General features: G+C 38.2%; 1 pseudogene; it reads left to right on the plus strand.

Moving 5' to 3' along the window:
- Positions 1-5931: 5931 nt before the first annotated feature.
- LOC113188697 (peptidyl-prolyl cis-trans isomerase A pseudogene) lies at positions 5932-6245 on the plus strand (annotated as a pseudogene).
- Positions 6246-8878: the final 2633 nt, after the last annotated feature.

An 8878-nucleotide genomic window follows, 5' to 3' on the forward strand; every position in this document is an offset into this window, starting at 1 on the left:
CACTTTTCACTGGTGTGTATGTCTGAAATAAAGCTTCCAGATTAATTATGAGGAGGGGGAGTTAATACTGAGAAAGAGGAAATCAACTTTTTTCATTACATATATTTACTAATCTGCATGCTCTTTTACAAATCTACACCTTAGTTCATGATGTTTTCTTTGCTAAGATGTCTTTTCCCTCCCTGTTCATCTGGTATTGGAGGACCAGGTCTTCTTCCTTATAATGATATGGAATAATTTTAAACTTAACATTAACTTGAACCTCATCAGGTGCCTATGAGATCAGGTTACTACTGAACCAGCAGTTAAGGATGGTCACCAACTTCATGAAATCAGAAGCTGCATAAACCGTGAACTTCCACCAGGAGAGACCAACAAAAGCTCACATTGCAGAAAGCTCAGTCCTTGTCTCCAAAGCCAATTCGATAATAAGGACATGGTTTTGAGAAAAAGGAAAAGGAAGGTTAATTGTTTTGCTAGCAAAGGAGAAACACAGGGTACTTCTGTCCCAAAGGCCATGATTCTGCCCATCAGCAGGAACAGGGGCTTTTAAAGAGATGACTCAAAGGCTACGTTCCCTGTTTCTCTGTCTATAGTTGTAATTTACTTGTTAATTTGGGAGTCATTTCTGAGATCTTCTGTTGCCATCACCAAAGTCTGGAATTCTTTGTTCCTATGGTGCATGTGTACTGAAGGACAGATAACTCTGCCTAGGATGGGGAAGAAAGGTAATCCTGTTTCCTCTGAGAGGAGGGATGGGGAGAGATTAGGGAAGAGCTGGGAGAGGGACAGGGAAAGAAACAAGTCCATTTTAAAAACAAGTTGCAGTGGCAGAGCAGCAAGGGCTATACTCAAAGCAGAAAGTGGACCACTGTTAAAACAGCTCCTACAAGATTGTAGCTCACATTGCCTCGGACGGCATTGCTTTACACTTTCAGAGTGAAACAGATTTTTTCAGGGTAGCAGTTTGCATTCCCTTGTGGCATTTCAGGGGAAGGGGAGCAGCTGATGAACTGTTTTCATTTTCTTTTTTTCAGGCCCAATTATTGTCTACTAGAATGGTCTTTGGGGATCAATGAATGCTTGTGGTATTTAATATTTTAAGAATACAACTTGGAGAACTAAAGGACACTGGACAGATTCATTCTTTGGGTACAATTTCACATGAGCTGAATGAAACCCATGAAGTCCATCTGAACCTGCACCATGGCTTGTGAAACACTGTTTATCAGAGAAGATGGACAAGGCTACCACACATTCATCTTTGTACGCTAGAGGAAACTGAGGAAAGGGGATGTAAATAGAACATGGAGCTCTCTGTTGTGCCTCAGACTGTTGTATCTGTGGGGGGATGAAAACAGAACTCCTTCTGATGGGGGATTTTTTTTTTCCTTTTCTGAGTCAGAGAACTGACTGTGGTCTAAACTAAAAAAAAAAAAAAATGAAGCCTTATGTAAAGGGGTAAAGGCATTGGACGGGTGTGGAATTATTCATGAAGCTGCAAGAGTGAAGAAACACTCCCTTCTCCCCCTCTGGAAAGACTGATATGATGTCCAATTCTTGCAATCCAGATGGCTTCTTACTTGGCAACTGCCCTTTTATAGCCAAGATATGAGAAGCAATCACTTATCAAAATTGGTTTTATGCTACTTTTAAATTTAAAAAAATGATTCTTGTGAATATGCCATTAAAACATGATTATAAATGTTAGGTGCAGGACAAGCTGAACTATGTTGTCTGCAGGGCAGGCTGAGCAAATGTTAGCTGCAGGATAACCCACGCACCCAAACCCCGCTCTGTTTGGTCCTTTATCACCTGTTTTGCGTCAAGTCTGAACACTCAACCCCACTCAAGGCTGAACACTCTACCCCCACTGGTCTGGTGCAACAGAAACCCACATCTGACCCCTGCCCCATTTGCCTGAAGGGAGAAGATGACACCCTTAGCAACTACTGGGTGATCCAATCATTGTACGCCAACAAGGCAGCTTGCAGACTACCCCATTAGATTTGGGCTATAAAAACTCCCTCCTTCCAGGCCCTTCTTTCTTGCTCTTGCTCTCTCTGACTCCCTCTCTTGCTTTCGCTCTCCCTTGCTCTCTCTTTCTTCTCTCTCTCTTTTTCTCCTCTTTTGCACTGCTGCAATAAAGATCTCTTGGTCACTCTGAGTGTTTTGGTCACTTTCCTTTCAATAAAAACAACTAAATGTGTATCATTCTAGACAGTTCTGGACATTCAGGACACTACTAGTACTGACCTTTATAATAAAACAAAATTAGATTACAAACTATTTTGGAGATAGCTGGTTTGTGGCCACTCCACCTCCTTTTTGAGATCATCCAATGCCTTTTAAAAAATCTGCTCGAAGGTAGTGGCTAGAAGCTCTTTCATTCTCTACTTAAGAGCTGCAGTTGGCTTAGAGGAATCAGCAATATTGTCAACAGGATGTCAAAAGTGACCTTGGGCCATGTTGGCAAAGCACAGTGGAAAAAGAAGACCCCTGATAAAATTTAAACTTGGCCTTTAAAAACAATTGTTCTTCCTACATGAACTTCACGCAAGACCCACAGCTTCCTTTAAGTAAAAAAAGGTTACCCAGTAGGCTCTGGGGTTGACATTATCTTTTAAATCTTACTAATCTTCCCTGGAACAAGACCAGCAACATTCAAAGAGAAAAAGAGCATTCAGTAATATTTGCTAATCCCTGAGTTTTTTTCATTTATATATTAAAAAGGATTACTACTTAACGTAATTGCTTCTGTTAAAATTACTGGCAGTATTGCTAAATATTTTTTCAATGAGTGATCACAACAGAATTCATAAAGGCTTCATCAGCCATACTAGACCAGGTCAAAAAGGATAAGCAGGGGGTAGGAATGAGAGTAGAATGAATCAGACATTATGATTCCTATGTGCATATATGATTGCATGACCCATGTAACTCTACGTCGTGTACAACCAGATGAATGAGAAATTATACTCCATTTATTTATAATGTGTCAAAATGCATTTTGCTATCATGTATAACTAATTAGAACAAAAATATGTATTTATTCTACTTATTATATGATATAAGCATATTATATTTCATAATTCCAGGACCCTTGGCCGAACACAGAATTTAGAAGAAAAATATGGAATATAACAGAATTCAAACTATTGCTATATTCATGCAGTCTGTTTAACTCTTATGTCACAGAAATCTTTATGAAAACAGCTGTACAGGGTAGGGACACAGAGTGTAGACAGTGATGGTGCATTTCCTGAGTTCTGACCTGGCTCTGTGACTTATAGGTATATGATATCAGGCAAGTTATTTGTTTGGAAACTTAGTTTCGTAATGGGTAATGGAGTTCAATGAGATAATGTATGTGTTTTGCGCTAAGAAAGGACTCAGGACTTGTTACCCATGACGATTCAATCCAGTAAATTTGTTTCATACCTGAGAAAATTGCAATTAGGAGATTTTGACCATCCCACTCTGAAGTTGTGACAGAGCCACAGGTGGAATTCCAGTGTGGCACCCCTATCATTTCTCCACACCTTCTGCCTTATCCTTTGGATTTTAAAAGTATTAGTTATTGACCCAAACGTTAACTAATTATGAACACCTACAAAGCAGGAAAATACATCCCACGTTTTAATAATCAAAAAATTATGAAATAAGCTGAATCGTAATAAATATGTGTCCTGAGAGACCATTAATGTTCATTAGTCAATGATTTTTCTTTAAATCTTAAAAAATCCAGAAGGCTTCAAAATGTGCTTGCTTCACTTCTGAAAACCTGTGTTTCATTTCTGTTTGTCTCCCTCTGGTGGACTTTTCGAAAAAATACTCGCTTTCACTATCAGAATTACTGTATGGTTTATTTGCTCAAGAGTTCACTTGTTGTCAGCCTGGTTCATATAGCAGAGCTTCTAGAAAACTGTCTTGCCTGAATGGGAGTCTATGCAGGGACCCCAGTTTAGAAGGATGGAAGCAGGCTGAGAACACCTGTTCCCTGATACCTATCTGAGCACCAGGCAGCACATGCAAAGACACACATGGTATATTCAGAGAATCTTAAGTGCTTTGAAATGGCTGAGAATAAAGTGCAAGATATCAGGGTGGGGGCTGTGGCAGAAGGCACAAAGGAGGGCCAGGTCACGGGCCTATGGAATTCTATTTGTTTATTTTGTGGGTAAAGGTAATTGCATTTATTAGAATTGGGCTGCAGGGGCTGGGATTGTGGCTCAGCGGTAGAGCGCTCACCTAGCATGGGCAGGACCCTGGTTCGATCCTCAGCACCACATAAAAATAAAGATATTGTGCTGAGTCCATCTACACCTAAAAAATAAATGTTAAAAAAAAGAATTGGGCTGCAAAAACAAACAAACAAAAAAACATAAAAAAGAAAAACAACCATGTTGGACTGCAGAAAACATAAATAATAGGTAACTTTTAAAACAGACATTTATTTCAGTCTTATGTAAAAGAAGTCAGGGAACTGGATGTAGTGCACTCCTGTAATCCCAGCGACTTGGGAGGCTGAGACAGAAGGAGCTGAAGATCGAGAGAAAGGCATAAGTAACCTGTCCTTGTCCCTATCATATCCTTGGTCCAATCATGTACCTGGAGGTCAGCATTCTGCAAGAGCAAGCTGTGGACAGACGTTCCAGCAGGGTTTATGAAGAATGTCCCAGACTCTCTTGCTCATTTGTACCTTTTTCTCCTTTATCTCCATTCTTAAATTTACTGATATCCCAATAATTTGAGCCTTATAGGCCCTTTATTCCTTCTTGTTTTTTTTAAATTTTATATGAATACATATATCTAAGTTGTAGATGGACCTTTATTTATTTATTTATATGTGGTGCTGAGAATCGAACCCAGTACCTCACACATGCCAGGCAAGTGCTCTACTCCAGCCCACCCTTCTTGGTTTTAATGACAGTTGTTACTTCTTAGTAGTTTCTTTAGGTTCACAGTCTTGTGTTCTCTGGGCTTTCTGCTTGTCCAGGCTAACAGCCCTCCTGAAGCCTCTCCCCCATGAATCCAAAGGGCTTCACACCCCTCTAGACCTGGTGCACACCTCTCTAAGGGGAGCCAGGACATGAAAGGCAAAAAGAGATAGAGGAGGAGCTAGACAGCAAGAAGATCTGGGTGGGTGGGGCATCTATTTTTTTTTTTTTTTTTTAGATGAGAGACACGCTGAAGATGGAGGGAAGACAGGAAAAATTTGATGAAGAGAGGTCAATGGGGCGATGGAGAAGATGAATCCAGGACAAGGAGCAGGAGTAGCCCTAAGGAGTATTTTTCTAAAGTCAGAATGAAAGAAGGGATTACATGAAGGTAAGTCTGCAGCTGAAAGAAATAAGAAAAAAAAATGTATTAGTCGAATAATCTCAGGTGACTCAAGATGCAATTAGTTCTGATTTCATTCATATTTGTGGTGTCCTTATATTCCATGCAATGTGCATGGAATAAATAATATGTATTACCTATTTTCATATACTTTACTATTTTAATCTAAATTATTTGAGTATTAACTGTATATCGTCACACATGTAACTACTTTAATTTATATACAGTAGTATGTAATGTTTTAAAAGTTGTTTCATATATCTTACCTAATTTTTCAAATATCTTATCTAATTAATTTTTCTATCAATCATTGATTTATTATCTCCTATTACAGGTAAAGAAGCCAGGTAAGTGGCTTTGCAGAAATCCCTGTTGCCCCAAACTGCCTGCTGCCAGCCACCTTCAACCTCACATTCAACATCAATTCCACCCAGGTGTCCAACATCCTGTGCTGATGGCGAGCCCTTGGGCTGTGTCTCTTTCCTGCTCTTTGCAAACAAAATTCTGAAACAGCAGGAAACTTTTCACACTGGAGAGAAAGCATTGGGTTAAGAGGGTTCCTGCTTTCGCAGAATTATTCTTGAATTCATGTGCCAGGGAGAGTTCACATGCCATAATGGCACTGGCAGCAAATCCATCTATGGGAATAAATTTGACAATGAGAACTTCATCCTGCGGCATACAAGTGCTAGCTTCTTGTCCACGGCAAATACTCTACTCAACACAAAGGATTCCTAGTGTTTCATCTGCACTGCCAACACTGAGTGATTGGATGGCAAGCATGTGGCCCTGGGGAGGGTGAAAGAGGGAAAGAACACACCGTGGAAGCCACAGAGCCCTTTGGGTCAAGGAACTGTAAGACCAGCAAGAAGATCTCCATTGCCGAAGGTGAACGACTCTAGTATTGAGTGCACCCCGTCACCCCATCCTATCACTTTGTGCTCTTGCTCCAGTTCTTTATGTTCCAAATTCTCCTTATTCCCCTCTGAGTCTAGTTAGAATGTAGAGTTAGGCTTGTGATTATGAAATAACAGGTCTTTGAGTCTAATCTCCTAAAAGAACTATTATTTTAATGAGTCAAACTTGAAGACAGACTTGAAAATATAGGACCTTTTAAACAGCTGCTGTGTTGGCAGTAACACAGCTCTCCAGCTGCCTAAATGGTAGAGAAAGGCTCTGACATTGCCTGCTGGCTTCATGTGTTGGAGAAGGCCTTGGCATCCCCCCACCCCCCACCCCCACCCGCTCTGAGTCAGGGGGGATCTGGTCACCAATTCAGAGGAACCAAGGCTTGAAAAGAATTGAGAAATGCCAGATTGTTTACTTTCTACAAACTTTGTATTAGCCAAATCTTCCTCTCTTAGACTCATTTTTCTTGTCCTTCAAAAAAAAAAAAAAAAAAAAAAACAAACAAACAAACAAAAAAAAACCACAGTCTTTATTTTTTTTAAATTTAATCAAATTGGAGCAAAACAGAGATTAGTACTGCTCCCTCTTAGAGACAATATTTCATTGTCCTCTCCTAGTTTTTAATAGAGCACAGTGAGCCCTTTACAAAAGGACTCACTATTTCATCATGTTGGTTATTTCTAGGGATTAAATAATAATCCTCATCCTTCATAAAATGTGTCACTATCATTATAACAGACAGCCCCAAAATGTAGAATCCTAGTTCCTCAGCACTAGCCTTGAATAGGGCTTTTCAATGCTTTGAAGAATTACATTAGGCTATGTAATTTAGAAACTAAAGTTTATTAAGCATTAATCCTGAATCAAATTTGATGTTGAGCACTGCATACGTTATTTAATTTAATCCTTATTATGACTCTTCAGGATAGGTAACATTATCATCTGCAATTTCCAGTTGAGAAACCCGAGTCACTTAGAGGTTAAGTGACTTTTCTCTGCTAGTCAGCTTTGGACAGGATTTGCAGAGAAAAGTGCCATCTTCGTTTAATAACCAGGAGGTGAAAATCCCTCTTGTATAACCTGGAGATAAGTAACAGGTGGCTCTTGGTTTTGTGGGCTCTTAATCCTGTAGTTGAAATTAAATCAGGGGTTTCTAACAGAGAAAAAATAAGAAGAGGGGAGTTTGGCTATGTTCTGTGAAGTCTTGTGAAGATTCCCTTCCAGGGAGAAAAGGGTGAGACAGACAAGGTCCCACTTTACCTTGAGCTCGTAGTCTCATGGACAGATTATGACTTAGTCTATAGCCCAGCATTGTCTGATTCTATTTAATTTATAATAACTGTATAACTTAAATGGACACAATAATTGCAACACTATTAATTTTCCCTCATTTTTAAACATTCAAAGTGAATTGGACCTAGTATGGATAGAGAATATTCCTGTGACTTTCCTGGTTTACTAAAATATTTTCTTAGAATAAACTTCTGTTATGCAGTTTCTATGTCAAAAGGTATGAATACCTTTGTGATTCTTCCAATACATTATACTACTTTTTAGAATGGTTTGTTATTCACTCAGCAAATATTTATTGAGCATCTAAAATATATATCAGGCCTATACTAAACACTAGGAATGCACTCTGATTCTGTCTTCAAGAAGCATTCCAATTTATATTAGTAGGTATGTTATTTTTTTTATTTTGGTGCAAAATCATTAGCACCAAAATGAAATAAATTATTTTATTCCTTTTTAAAAACTTGCTTTTAATATTTGAGTATTTGCAATATATTTTTACATGTATTATTTTTGTATGTATGTGGACTATTTTGTGTAAAATTTTATCATCTATTTATTTTCTATAAAACTAAAAACATCTTTACACCTCTGTCACTTTCCTTTTCTTTTGGTGATGCTGCGGACTGAACCCAAGGCCTTGTGCATGCGAGGCAAGCACTCTACCAACTGAGTTATATCCCCAGCCCACCTCTGTAACATTTACTATATTTTTGGTTATCTTACATTTTACTTCTATTATTTTAAGCTATATAAATTTAAAATTCTCATGAGAATTTAAAATTCTCATATTCAGTTGTCATATCCTCTTGATTATCAACTGAATGAACATTTTCCCAATAGATTTTGACAAATATATTCTATTTTCTGACAGTTTCCCTATAACTAAATTTTGGAGAGATTCTTTAGAGTGAGTTTTAGAATGACAACTTTGTCATCCGACTTTTCTAGATAGTTGAAGCTGCTTCTGTTTTCCCTTCTATCCTGTTGAGTACATTTCCATCGTGTGCCATTAAAAAAATACTGTTGCTTTAGAATATATGTTTGGCTAGAGTCTTTCCCATTAAGCTGGTTATTTTTTGGAATATATTATTATTGGAACATTTTGAAACTGAATTAAATCTTATGACATCAGCTTTGGACTGTAGTCAGGCCACTTGCAAGTTGTCTGATCTTTAACAAGTTTGTAAACTCTAAACCTCAGTTACTCATCTGTAAAGTGAGGATAATATTAATCCTTATTTCAGAAGATATTCAAGATTAAATAAATCATGTAAGACATCGAGTACATTTTCTACCTCAACGGCTTGCATAAGAAATATTAGAAAAGTAT

This window comes from Urocitellus parryii, chromosome 9 (genome assembly GCF_045843805.1).
Source record: "Urocitellus parryii isolate mUroPar1 chromosome 9, mUroPar1.hap1, whole genome shotgun sequence".
In the NCBI taxonomy this organism is placed as follows: domain Eukaryota; kingdom Metazoa; phylum Chordata; class Mammalia; order Rodentia; family Sciuridae; genus Urocitellus; species Urocitellus parryii.